Here is a 15,620-nt window from a genome sequence, read left to right on the forward strand (position 1 = left end):
GGTTGTGAACCGGTTTTTTTTATATTTAATTGATTGGTTTTTGGAGGGATGAAAAAAATCGATGGAACTATTAACGGTGGAAGTGCTAACGAGGGGATCTGTCGTGGTCGAACCATCATGACAGACTGCAGATCCCCCTTTAATAGTAGAGATAATGGGATATACGTTCGATCAACGTGAATACTTTAGCGATTATCGCTTGACTCAAAATGGGAAACTTTTATGGGATCAAATCCATTTGTTGAAATGGTATGCTTGGGAACGATGCAAGAGATATGGTGTTACTTGTTGCTCTAGCATGAAGGCTCCACACCTTTCCTTTTCTTGTGAATTTAATGATCATAGAACCTTGGCTTCTTATGCTAATGGTATATATGATTACTATGATGTGAAGAAAATAGAAGAGTTTGTTGCTTTTATGGGTGCTTATGAAATTGAGGCTGTGTTTAAAGGTTGTGATGATAATGATGATGCTCCTTACCGATCGGAAAATTTGGCTATGCTTCGTTATTGTTATACTAATTATGAATATAATGCCCATATTGAAAGATTTAAGGAGAAATTCTATGCTGCCAAGAAGAGACTATTATTTTGCATGAAACTATGGAAGAAGAAAGTGCTGAAATTGTGAGCTCATTAGATGAAAAAGATGAAGAGGAGAGCGAAGAACAAAAGGAGGAAGAGCGGACTAGCTACCCGTGTCCACCTTATAATGAGAGTAACTCTTCTACTCATACATTATTTAATTTACCTTCATTCTTACCGAAGAATGAATGCTATGATCCCTTGGATTCTTTTGAAATATCCCTTTTTGATGAACTTGATCCTTGCTATGCTTGTGGCCATGATGGCAATATGAATGATGCTTATGAAGATGAACTAGATATAGTTCCTTATGTTACACATGATGATTTTGATGAATATAATATGCATGTGCTTGCTGCTCCTACTTGCAATTATTATGAGAGAGGAACTACATCTCCAGCTCTCTATGTTTCCAATACGATAAAATTGCAAGAAACTGCTTATGCTATGTATTGGCCTTTACTTGGTGTGCATGAATTGTTATTTTATGATATGCCAATGCATAGGAAGAGAGTTATACTTGGTCATTGCTTGATATATGTTACCTTGTGCTCACTACTAAATTTCGAATCATTGCTAATTAAAATTGGCTTTGATATACCTTGGGATCCGGGTGGATCCATTACTTGAGCACTTTATGCCTAGCTTAATGGCTTTAAAGAAAGCGCTGCCTAGGAGACAACCCGGAAGTTTTAGAGAGTCATTTATTTCTGTTGAGTGCTTTTATTTAGTTTAAAAACAACAAAAATATAGAGGGGAACTTAAAACTTTTTCAAAAAGAGAAGCGATTGAAAGGTGATGCATTGCGGAAGGGAGGGTCGACCTTGAACACTTGTGTTCATGCTCATGGAAACAATGTAGAATTTTTCATGGAAGTTTCTCACAAAAATAATTATCCCCTTGTACAATTCCTTTGTGTTTTTAAAAATAATGTGCCAAGTAAAGCCTTTAAGATTAGTTTGGGTAATAGTTGTTTGATCACGCTGAGAAAAGACAGAAACTTTCTGCTCACGAAATTAATTGTAGTTTTTATTATGGAAGATATTTTGAGTTGATTCTTTTTTCTGCTGATTGGTATGCAAATTTTCCAAACGTTCTTAAGTTTTCAGATTTTTTGAGATATCAGAAGTATACGGAATATACAGATTGCTACAGACTGTTCTGTTTTGACAGATTCTGTTTTCTATGCATTGTTTTCTTATTTTGATGAATCTATGGGTAGTATCGGGGGGTATGAACCATGGTGAAGTTGGATTACAGTAGATATAATGCTAATATGAATTTAGAATGAGTTCACAACAGTACTTGAAGTGGTGATTTATTTTATTGTACTAACGGATCTCACGAAGTTTTGTTGAGTTTTGTGTGATTGAAGTTTTCAAGTTTTGGGTGAGAGCATGATGGATGAAGGAATAAGGAGAGGCAAGAGCCTAAGCTTGGGGATGCCCCAGAAGGCGTCCCCTCTTTCGTCTACAATCTATCGGTAATTTTACTCGGAGCTATATTTTAATTCGTCACATGATATGTGCAAATGCTTGGAGTGTCTTTTGTGTTTATTTTTCCTTTTTCTTTTATGCACCATGCTGGTATGAGATAGTCCTTGGTTGGCTTTATAGAATGCTTCTTGTGCTTCACTTATATCTTTTGAAGTTTGGATTGCCTGTTTCCCTACACACAGAAAACCGCCATTTGTAGAATGCTCTTTTGCTTCACTTATATTTGTTATAGCGGGGCATATCTTTTGTAGAAATAATTAAACTCTCATGCTTCACTTATACCTATTTAGAGAGTTAACATGAGTTGTTCATTCACATGGTTAGTCATAAAATCCTACATAAAACTTGCAGATCACTGATTATGATATGTTTGATTCCTTGCAACAGTTTTGCGACATGAATATGTGATATTAGAGTCATGCTAGTGAGTAATTGTGTATTTTTAGAAATACTTGTGTTAAGGTTTGTTATTCCCGTAGCATGCATGTATGGTGAACCGTTATGTGATGAAGTCGGAGCATGATTTATTTAGTGATTGTCATCCTTTGTGTGGAGGTCGGGATCGCGCGATGGTTAACTCCTACCAACCTTTCCCCTAGGAGCATGCGTGTAGTACCTTGTTTCGATGACTAGTAGACTTTTGCAATAAGTATGTGAGTTCTTTATGACTAATGTTGAGTCCATGGATTATACGCACTCTCACCCTTCCACCATAGCTAGCCTCTTTAGTACCGCGCAACTTTCGCCGGTGCATTACACCCAACATATAGCCACCCTCAAAACAGCCACCATACCTACCTATTATGGCATTTTCATAGCCATTCCAAGATATATTGCCATGCAACTACCACCGTTCCGTCTCATGACATGTGCCACCACTTCCATATTGCCATTGCATGATCGTAAGATAGCTAGCATGATGTTTCCATGGCTTGTCCGTTTTTTTATGTCATTGTTATGCTAGATCATTGTCATGGTACACTACCGAAGGCATTTCATATAGAGTCATCATTGCTCTAAGCATTGAGTTGTAAGTGTGATGATCATTATTAATAGAGCACTGTCCCATGTGAGGAAATAAAAGAGGCCACCGAAGCCCATTTACAAAAAAGAGGCCAAAGATGCCCACCAAAATAAAAAAATATATAAAAATAAAAAAAGAGGCCAAAGAGCCCACAAAAAAAATGAGAGAAAAGAGAGAAGGGACAATTGCTACTATCCTATTTCCACACTTGTGCTTGAAGTAGCACTATGATCTTCATGACAGAGAGTCTCCTATGTTGTCACTTCCATATACTAGTGGGAAATTTTCATTATATAGCTTGGCATGTATATTCCAATGATGGGCTTCCTCAAAATTGCCCTAGGTCTTCGTGAGCAAGCAAGTTGGGTGCACACCCACTAGTTTCTTTTGTGAGCTTTCATACATTTATATCTATTGATGGGCATCTCCATAGCCCGTTGATACGCCTAGTTCATGTGAGACTATCTCCTCCTTTTTTTTGTCTTCTCCATGACCACCATATTCTATTCCACCTATAGTGCTATGTCCATGGCTCACGCTCATGTATTGCATGAAAGTTGAAAAGGTTTGAGAACACTAAAGTATGAAACAATTGCTTGGCTAAAACCGGGGTTGTGCATGATTTAAATACGTTGTGTGGGGAAGATGGAGCATAGTCAGACTATATGATTTTGTAGGGATAACTTTCTTTGGCCATGATATTTTGAGAAGACATGGTTGCTTTGTTAGTATGCTTGAAATATTATTGTCTTTATGTCAAATGATAGACTATTGCTTCGAATCACTCGTGTTTTACTATTCATTCCATGATTAGATTATATGATCAAGATTATGCTAGGTAGCATTCCACATCAAAATTATCTTTTTTATCATTTAACTACTCGAGGACGAGCAGGAATTAAGCTTGGGGATGCTGATACGTCTCCGTCGTATCTATAATTTTTGATTGTTTCATGCCAATATTCTACAACTTTCATATACTTTTGACAACTTTTTATACTATTTTTGGGACTAACATATTGATCCAGTGCCCAGTGTCAGTTCCTGTTTGTTGCATGTTTTTTGTTTCACAGAATGTCCATACCAAACAAATTCCAAACGCAATAAAAATTTACGGGCATTTTTTTTGCAACATTTATGATTTTTGGGAAGAAGAATCAACGCGAGACGGTGCACGGAGTGCCCACAAGCCCACCAGCCACAACCAGGGGGTGGGCCTGCGGCTGGCAGGCTTGTGCCCTTCTTTCGCCGCAAGAAAGATAATATCTGGAAGAAAATCGTGTTAAAATTTCAGCCCAATTGGAGTTACGGATCTTCGGGAATTTAACAAATGGTGAAACGCAGAATCTAGGAGCGCAGACACAGAAGGACACAGAGAGAGAGAGATCCAATCTCGGAGGGGCTCTCGCCCCTCCGCCGCCATGGAGACCATGGACCAGAGGGGAAACCCTTCTCCCATCTAGGGAGGAGGTCAAGGAAGAAGAAGAAGGAGGGGGGCTCTCTCCCCCTCTCTCCCGGCGGCGCCGGAACGCCGCCCGGGACATCATCGTGTGACGGCGATGTACACCAACACCTCCGTCATCTTCACCAACATCTCCATCATCTTCCCCCATCTATATTCAGCGGTTCACTCTCCCGCAACCTGCTGTACCCTCTACTTGAACATGGTGCTTTATGCTACATATTATAATCCAATGATGTGTTGCTATCCTATGATGTCTGAGTAGATTATCGTTGTCCTATCGGTGATTGATGAATTGCTATGATTAGTTTAATTTGCATGTGGTTATGTTGCTGTCCTTTGGTGCCCAGCATATGATCGCGCGCGTGGATCACACCATAGGGTTAGTTGTATGTTGATAGGACTATGTATTTGCAGGCTAGAGTGACAGAAGCTTCAAATCAAGCATAGAAATTGATGCATATGGGATTGAAGGGGACCAATATATCTTATTGCTATGGTAGGGTTATACCTTAATGAACGTTAGTAGTTGCAGACGCTTGCTAATAGTTCTAATCATAAGTGCATAGAATTCCAAGTAAGGGATGACATGCTAGGAGAGGCCTCTCCCACATGATACTTGCTATCGATCTAGTAATGTAGTCAATTGCTTAGGGACAATTCCGCAACTCCTACCACCACTTTTCCACAGTCGTTAGACACTCGTAGTTGTTTCTTTGTATAACCATCCCCTAGTTTTATTTACGTGTTCTTTACTTTCTTGCAAGCCTATCCTATCACTCCTACAAAGTACTTCTAGTTTCATACTTGTTCTAGGTAAAGCGAACATAAAGTGTGCTTAGAGTTGTATCGGTGGTCGATAGAACTTGAGGGAATATTTGTCCTACCTTTAGCTCCTCGTTGGGTTCAACACTCTTACTTATCGAGAAAGGCTACAATTGATCCCCTATACTTGTGGGTTATCAGGCCTTGCCCTTATCATTGCTACATGACGCGCTAGTATCATTAATTGCATATCATGCTACACTAGCAGAGGCATACATTTGCATACATCATGATAGTTTCCATCTTTCTTTATGTTGAGTACTTCTTATAATGTGTGAAGATCTTCTATATTCTTGTAAAATATAGAGTGTTGCCCTTAAGTGAGGAAAAGATCCCAAAGAGGTCAAAACAAAAGATCCCAAAAGAGGACAAATTAAAAGATCCCAAAGAGGAAAAATGAGAGAAAAATAGAAAGAGCCAAAGAGGCCACAAAAATACAAAAAAAGAAAAAAAAAGAAAAAAGAGAGGAAGGGGAAACACTACAATTCCATTCGAAAGATCCACACTCGTACTCCATTATCATTTTTGTACTCCATAGAGATTATCATTCATGCATAACTATGCGGGGACCCATACACTATAGAACTTGGCTTGTATATTCCAATTATGAGCCTCCTCAAATGAGATGTAGGTCTTCATGAGCAAGCAAGTTGGATGCACCCCCACTAGTTCCATTGGAGAGCTTACCTTAGATCATATGTGCATCCGTTGCATGGCAATCCCTACTCCTCACATCATATCTATCGTTTGGCTTTCTCTCGCCTATGATTGTCCCCATTGATGTGAGCCTTTCACACATTTTTTTTCTTCCTTCCCCATCATTATTCTCTTTGCCATCCTAAGGGCCAATATATCTTGCTCGTGCTCATCCATTTCATGAGTGCTCAAAGTCGAAAGGGGGAGGATCATTTTGACTTGTGCCTGACTAGTGGTCTCGGGATAAGATTCCGAAGGAGACAAAATGTGAAGTTTCAGTAGACTCGGTTCTCAATTAAACTATATATTTTTTATGGTGTAAAACCAGCTCCCACTTCTTGCACGCAAAAACCATTTGGAGACATTCGAGTAACGGACAGCGCGAGCTCTTGCACCGTTATGTTCTTACTTTGCTAGTTTCAATAGTAGATATAGACTCTTGCTTGTTATTGTCTTGACTTGAATTGCTTATCTTACTTGCTTTACTTTTGAGTTCTTATATGTCTGTTAGAATGTCACCATAGAAATTATGCATGTTATCATTTACCTACTCGAGGACGAGCAGGAATTAAGCTTAGGGATGTTGATACGTCCCAAACGTATCTCTAATTTCTGCTTGCTCCATGCAAGTTTTGGGTGATATTGCTATGTGTTTTGTAACTTTTCATACCTTTTTCAACATACTTGGACTAACCTACTAACTCAGTGCGCCCAGTGCTAGTTTCTGTCTGTCGATGTTTGTGAATTGCAGGTTTATACACATATTTACACTGCCCGAAAAATTCCACAAAAATGTATAAAAATCAACATTCCAGAAGACTCCAGACAGCCGAAGGAGGACCTGAGGGGGTCACCAGGCCCATAGGCGCCCTGGTGGCGCGGCCTGCCCCCTGGCCGCGCAGGGAGACTGCCTGGGTGGGGCCCACTCCCTCTGGTGCCCTACCTTGGCTCCTATTTTGACCCCCATGGAGGAAACCCTCATTCCGGAACCCTTTTCTCCAGAAGCAATTCCGATCTCTGCCGCCATCGCCAACAAGTTTCGAGGGACCAGAATTCCTGTGTCGGCACCCTGCCAGGATGGGGAAGTGCCCTCGTATTCATCTCCATCGACGTTACTTCCTCCCTCCATGAAGCGGGAGTAGTTCCTCCTCGACGTTGAGGTCTTCTACAGTAGCTATGTGGTTAATTCTCTCTACCATGATGTGATCTTGATTGTGATCATAGGCTATGTTAACCTAGGGTCATCCCATGATGTTTCCCCTTCTTCTATGTATTGTATTGATGTACTCACTTGATCTTATCTAGTATACTCCCCGAGACCATGGTGACAGTGGTCTATTGGACATGGATTAGAACAATATTTTCATGAGTGATTTCCTATTTTGTGAATTGATTGAAGATTGAGAGTCTCTGGGTGCTTGTCTTTGACTATCCTTGAAATGTGTTGTGGTGATTGTGGTACTATCTTTGGATGGCTGCGGTGACATTGGGAAATCCATAGATGAGAACTACGAACTCTGAGGTGTACTTTTGTAGCCCTACATAATTCTCGTCCTCTCTTGATCACAAAGGAATGACCTTTGAGTACGTCACCATTGCATGTTTTAGTGGAAATATCATGTGATTAGACTATGTTAATGTTGTTGGGAGTTGCCACTTGTGAAAGTATGACGCCTAGGCCTTGTTTCTCACCAATGTTATACCATTTATGCTCACTTTTGTCACTTGCTACCTTGCTGTAATTTTTATTACAGATTTATATTACCTTTCTTTGCCACACCTATCACCCATATTTTACCATCTCATCATTGAACTAGTGCACCTATACAATTTACCATTGTATTAGATGTGTTAGGGACACAAGAGACTTCTTGTTTCTTAATTGCAGGGTTGCCTGAGAGAGACCATCTTCAACCTCTACTTCCAAGAGTTCGATAAACCTTAGGTCATCCACTTGAGGGAAATTGATGTTGTCCTACAAACCTCTGCACTTGGAGGCCCAACATAGTCTACAAGCATAGAAGCGTGTGTAGACATCAACACTACGCAACAAAATGCTCTTGAAAAGCTTCAAAAACTGTAAGACAAAAGTCCTGACTTTTTGAACGAGGAAATATATCGGACTCAAACCCGGACTGATGATGTTCAAACTCTTTAGTCCAAGTTTGATAGTCTTCACGAACATCATGAAACTCTCTAGGGTGATCATGAGAAGCTTTCTTATAAATTTCTTCATAGAAAGCAAGATCTTGAGAAACTAAGGGTGTATCATGATGATCTTTGAACTGAAAATGATTCTTTGCTTGCTCAACAAATTAGTACCTCTCAGGAAGAATTAATACCACCATCCATAAAATGCATCGAACGTGAATCTGCCAATTCTTCACCTAAAAGTTCAAATTCTTATATTGCTACAAATTCTTCAAATGTATCAATGATCACAAATTCCCAACTTGAGGAAACCATAAATGTCACTGACGAAAATGCACAGTTGAAGGAATTGTATGTGATAGGCATATACAAAAGCCTCAAAGGACGTCAAACCTTTGCGATGTGCTCAAAAAGCACATTCTGAACAGAAACCCTAGGAAAGAGGTGTCGGGACCCCGATCCTAAGCCATCGGAATCCAGCCTGTAACACATCGCATCTCTTTGCAGTCTCACGCACGATTATCCCCACGGCGGCAGCCCTACCTTAGCCGGGACCATTTGCGCCTTTTGACTCACGTATGCAATTGTGTCGCTAGTAATCCAATGACAAAGAACCCGGATCGACATGTCTAGTCATAAACCAAAGCGGCAGTTCCGCACACGGACATGCATACATGACCCGGCAAAGCAGGTGTCGGTCACCAGCGAACGTAGACGAGTCGTAGCAAGCTACAAGGACTCCATTACATCGCGTGACATTTCCCCAACGGGGACAGACACAACAGCTAAGAAGGACACATGCCGGTCAACCAATGTGTCCGGAGTAGAAGCGAACTACCATGGCTCGTTGGATCACAAAGGGGCATTTCCCTGTAAGGAATGCTACTAAAGCCTACGGCTAGGTAATCGAACCCCATACATATCAAGTACAACACACGTACGCATGGCATACCGGTATGTATAGATACATTGATGGCATCACAACATAACCATAAACATATAAACTTTATTTAGAAGGCTCGGAAGAGCCACACACATAATATTACAAGGTAGGGGTCTCACGACCCATCATCACAAGTCATACACACAATTCTTACAAACCAGCGGAAGAGTAAAGCTGTCTGAGTACAGACAGAAGGAAAGACAAGGGCACATGGCCTGCCTATCTACACGCCCATCATAGGGCCAGATCGTAGCTGGGATACCAGCTACTCGTCGTCGTCGATGTCTAGGAAGAACCCTCCATTAGGGTCATTAACAACCTCTGCAACAATTATTAAGCAAACATGAGTACAAAAGTATTCAGCAAGACTTTAGGATAAGCTATCTACTCATGCAATGTATCAATAAGGAGTTGTGGGGTTTCATGCCGAAAGCCAGGATTTGACTCGTGGCTAGACAACTTGCATTTTTAAATTAGTTTTGACAACTTTGATTTCTCGCACACGAGTCCACTAACACCACAACAATACTTCATCGTGGAATCATTCCGTCTCCATACGGAAATTCCGTCCACGACACTCACGCTTATCTTGACAATTTTATGAGCAGCCATTAAAGTTATTTATGAACAACATATGTCTCCAAGTAGTCCGTATCCGCGGACGCGGCTATTCGAATAGATCATAACCCTGCAGGTGTGTACTTCTTCACACACGCTCTCGCCACTTATCGCCATGTGCACGTCATGCACCTCGGCAACCTTCAAGCGGAAGCCCAGCGAGGGAGTCGGCCACGACCGTTAACCACGCTAATACTTAGTCCAGGTCTATCGCCTATCTCAGGGTAACCCGCACGGAAGTCCGGTCGAGGTTTCCGCCGCGGCCCCAAATGATGTGCGCACGGTTCCCAAGCCCACCATCCGGGTGCCACTTGGTACACCGTGCCACTGCCTACCGCATCATAGCCCACCTCTAAGGTCAGCGCTACGCACGGCCTCCAGCATGACTATAAACACCAGAAACTACTTGCAACTCCTGGACCGAGTACTAAGCAATTAATAAGTCGAGAGGGTCAATTAACTATCCCAACGTGTGGTAGTATCTAGTCTTGGATTACATACACGAAACTCAGTTCCTAAGGACGGTTCCAATGAAACAACCCGCCATGTACTCCTACATAGCCTTTCACTTGTACCTTTACCAAATCAGGTTCAACACACAACCTTTACTTACTGAACACATTCTCACAATTATGTTCATCACCCAGATGATAGACCATACACAACTCTAAGCATAGCATGCATAGCAGGATAAGGCACATCATGGCTCAAGCATCTACCAGGTATGCTAGGTTGCAAGGTTCAGCTATTTACTGTGACAAAGACATGTCATGCAAAGGAAGTGGGTTCAACTAACGTAGTAAAAGCAGTGAAAGCATTTGCCCTAATGCAAGAAAGAAGAGCAGGAGCGAGAACATGGGATTTATCGGGATGATCAAAATGGTTGCTTGCCTTGTTGCTCAGCAGAGGGACAATATCTGTCAGTCGGATATTCGGTGGAATCTGGAGGAGCGGGGCCTACCGGTGAGAACAATAACAATCAATAACAATCATATGCAACAAGATGATGCATGAGCATGGCATGAAAATGAAAGGTGGTAGGCTAATGTGACTACCATTTCTTAAGTTGAAGTTGATTTGAATCAAGATTCAAATATCACTTCAAACAAGGTATTTTCAAATACCCTTTTAATTGATTCGGCCTGATGCTTAGGTAATCTTGTTTTGGCATGCGTGATGATGGTATGTTAGGTTGCTGGTTGTGCTTGATCATGGTTTGGTCATAATATTTGAAGTGGGATTCAAATGGATTTCAAGTTCCAACTCCAAATTATTTAATGAGGTTATCCTAATCATCATTTAATCTGTTTGGTGAAGTTAACATTTTCAAACATGTTTGAACATATCAAAATCAGATTCCTTGGATTTTTCTGATACTTTTTCATATATAAATTATTTTCATTGCAGTTACAGATTATTTTCTATGATTTTTAGAAGTTTTGGGCATTTTCTGGAATTCTTTTAAATCAAAAAAAGCTTATTGCATCAGCATGGCATCAGCAGGTCCAACTGGCCGTTGAAAGTCAAACCTGACCAGTGGGACCCACTGGTCAGTGACTCTGGCCAGATTTTAGTTTAAATTTCTCTTAATAGATTAATTATCAGGGCTGGACCCACATGTGAGTGACTGTTTATGTTTTTATTTAATTAATTATTTTTACTAATCCTAATCTTAATTAACCAGAGGCTGGCCCCACCTGTCAGAGACTCACGGGGCAGATCCACCGGCGGCGAGGTCGTCCTCGCCGGCGGTGAGCCTCGGGGGACTACCAGAACGGCGGAGGGGCTCGGAAATCTCATTCCGACGACCATTTGCACGACAGCGGGCACCAGACTGACCAGCGTTCACCCGCTGTTCCATTTCTGCATAGAACCGGGGCTGATCTGGCCGGAGATGACGTCGGCGACGAGCTTGCCGGCGGTCGAAGCTCGGGTGTCATCGGGGTCATCGAAACAGGGGGCTTCACGCGCGGGGCTAGGCTCCTACGGCATCTACACAACGTGCTGAAGCGTTTGCAAGCCTCAGATCAACGAGCTGATCACCGGAGAGCCATCGGCGACGAGCTACCACAGCGGTCATCGTCGGGCTCCGGTGGAATCAGGTGCTAGGGCTCGGGATCGAGAGGGGAAATAGGGGGAAAAGGATCCTGAGCTCACGAGGAGTGCAGTGGCGTTTAAAGTAGGATCGGGACAGGCCTGAGGAGGAAGAACGACGGGGATGAACGTCGGCGATCCGAGGAGGAAGACGACGGCTTCTCGGTGATTCACTACGTCTCGGCGTCGAGCTCATGGCTTGGAAGCTTCAGGGGACCCTGGCGGTACTTCTGCGCGGCTCGGGAGGGAAGGAGGCAGGTGAGAGTGACGGCGAGCTCGAGCTCTGCTCGGGCTCCAATGGCGGCCGAGAGGAGAGGTACATGGGGGAGAATGGGGAGCGGATGAGCTCGGGCATGCCTCGGGGAGCTTATCCCCGACCTCGCCAGCGCGACGCGGCGGCCAGGCAAGCACCCAGCTGTGTGGGCGTGCCGGATCGAGCGGCGGCCACCTCCTACTCCGACTGGTAGGGAGGAAGACGACAGGTAAGGTGGGCTGGGCTTCAGGTAAGCATAGGATAGCATTTTTCCATTTTTCTGTTTCTGTTTTATTTGCTGACATTGATTTCTATTTATTTTGGCTTCAAAAAGAAAACTAAAAATAGTTTGAAAAATGTTGGGGTGTTAGTTGGAATATTTCCAATCACCCATAAAGTTTTCAGTATTTTTGAAAACTATATATTTTTGAATTCAAATATAAGTTTGAATTCAGAGACTTGCTAGTTCAAAATAAAATGCCAAAAGTGATTTGAAAACAGTTTTCTCCCTTGATAATTTGTTTTCAATATTTATCAGAAATATTGAACTTTTAAGAAGGCCATTTTGGGTTCATTGATTTTGACAAGATATGAATGTCCTTTGATTAAGAAGTGGCTAGGGTTTTTTGGTTTGAGTTTAACCACTTCTTTGGAGTTCGTTTCAATTTCTTGAATGCAATGGAAGAAAACATGAGCACAAATACTAAACCCTAGTTAGGGATCCAGGGATGTGACAAGAGGGTATTACATTTGAGAGGAAATTAAATGTTGATGGATCATACTAGAAACCTGGGTAGTTCCCCAAAACCTCATGGTTTGCTGCAAAAGGACCTCATGTCGATCCATCTACATTGTCAGGCTTTGCATGTGAAACTTCATATTCCTTTAATGAGTCATTCGACTCCAACAATAAACTATTCAAAAAATCAGAATGGTTAAGTATTTTCTTGATATGTTGGAACTAACTGCACGAATGGACCACCCTTGAGGAAAATATGGGTTCCCAAAAGAAGCTTGGAAAGTCTTTAGGTGAATGTCCTCATGAAACCACTCGTGAAGAACAGGAACCCCAGTTCAAGTTCCTCAAGTGGACCAAAGTCTTCACGAGGATCAAATTCCTCATATGGTCAAAATTCTGCTCATGCTCGTGCTAATGCTTCTAATATGCAGGGAAATTACAAGGAACATGAATATGTGCATTATTCCTCAAATTGCTATGTTCATAAGTCCTCGAAGAATTTCTCTGCATATTCATTCGAGTACACTAATCCCCCCTCCTTTGAAACTAAGTGTATTGGCTTGAATGCCAAATTTCTCTTATGGTGCTCACATGATAATGAACTCTTTACCACCCCTTCAAATATATGTGGAGAAGAAATTGAACTAACCTCTTATGCATGTCAGGTCTCCAGATGAACTTGATCCTCTAAATAATTTTTTGGAGACCCGAGGAAATGCTTGATAGGACACATGCTAATCATGATAAAATGATTATCATTTCACATGTCCTCATATTATCTTTACTCTACTGTATGTGATGAAATTCAAGTCTGATGAATTTGATATCATATTCTTCACTCTAAAGCATATGAGATGGTAAGTAGTACTAATTCATGTGCAGGATGACAACCCCAAAACCACTGAGTGGGTTCTTGACAGTGGAAGTACAAATCACATGAATGGTGACAATAGTATATTGATGAACATTCCATTAACTCCATCAGCACTCAAGCATATCACCTGCGTAGACAAAGGAAAAAAGAAAGGTATTGGCCTTGGTAAGGTGGCTATATCCAAGGACCGGCACATGGATGAAGTCATGCTTGTAGAATCCCTTGGGTTTAACCTCATGTCTGTCTCAGTGCTTTGTGATCTTGATATGATTGTCATCTTTGGCAAATATCGTTGCATAGTCATCATGGAATCTGACAAATCCAAAGTCTTCGAAGGCTTTAGGAGAGGAGACTTGTACGTTGTTGATTTCTCCACAGGTGCATAGCCCACCATGTGTCTACTTGCAAAAGCCTCAGAGGGCTGGCTCTGGCATCAACGACTTGTTCATGCAGGTGTGAGGAATCTGCACAGAGTGGAGGAGATGAAGCATGTCATTGGCATCGAAAGTGTCAAATGCCTCAAGGATCATCTGTGTGGGGTTTGTGAGTCTGTAAAGAAGACCAGATCCAAGCACCCCTCAAAGACTATCATGACCACTACCTATCCTTTTGAATTGCTTCACAAGGATCTCTTTGGACCTAGTCTTTATGCTACTCTAACCAATGCAGCTTCTCTATATGGCTTTGTCACTCTTGATGATTATTCACGTTACACTTGGATGCATATTATGGTGAACAAAACTAAAGTGCAGGAAGTCTTCAAACTATTTTCCTTGAGGGACTCGACAAACTTCAGCATCAAGATGAAGCATATCAGGAGTGACAATGGGACAGAGTTCAAGAACACTGGTCTTGATGACTATCTTGATGAACTTAATATTACTCATGAGCTATCTACCCCTTATACTCCTCAACAGAATGGTGTCGTAGAGCACAAGAACATGACTCTTATTGAGATGGCTCACACTATGCTTGAAGAATATCAGACTCCACGTTGCTTCTGGCCTGATGCAATCAACACTGCCTGCCACATCATCAACAGGGTATATCTTCACAAATTCCTCAAGAAGACCTCATATCAACATCTGACTGAGAAGAAACCCAACGTAAGTTATTTCAAAGTCTTTAGTGCAAGATATTGGATTAGAGATCCTCACCATAGTTCAAAATTTGCACCGAAATCACATGAGGGTTTTACGCTTGGTTACGGAAAGGACTCGCATACCTACAGAGTCTTCAACAACTATCATAATAAAGTTCTTGAAACTTTAGATATGCGGTTCGATGAAACTAATGGCTCGCAAAGAGAGCACCTGTCTCCTGTTCTCAATGAAATGCCTCACGAGGAATCTATTAGGCTCAAGGCTACTGAAGATCTCATTCCCACTGAAGAATAACTGCGTGTTGAAGAAGTCATCCCAAACAATGAAGAAATTCGGGATGGTGCGACTCAGGAAATTGTTCGTGATCAAATTCCTCAACCTGATCAAAGTCTTCAACTTGCGCATCCAAGGATTGCAAATGAAGTGCAAACTGACAAAATCCTCGATGACATCAATGCACCAGGTCTCCTCACTCGCTCAAAATCATCACATTTAATTAACTTTCGTGGGCACTCTTCCTTTGTTTTTATCACAGAACCCTCAAAAGTTGATGAAGCCTTCATGGAACCTGAGTGGATTCCAGCAATGCAAGAAGAACTTCATCAATTAAAGTTTAACAATGTGTCGGAACTTTTCAAGTGTTCTGATCCTTGCAAGCACAATATCATCAGTGCCAAGTGGATCTACGGAAACAAGCAACACGAAGATGGTCAGGTAGTGAGGAACAAGGCATGACTTGTAGCATAAGGCTACACAC

The sequence above is a fragment of the Hordeum vulgare genome, chromosome 3H (assembly GCF_904849725.1).
Source record: "Hordeum vulgare subsp. vulgare chromosome 3H, MorexV3_pseudomolecules_assembly, whole genome shotgun sequence".
Classification (NCBI taxonomy): Eukaryota; Viridiplantae; Streptophyta; class Magnoliopsida; order Poales; family Poaceae; genus Hordeum; species Hordeum vulgare.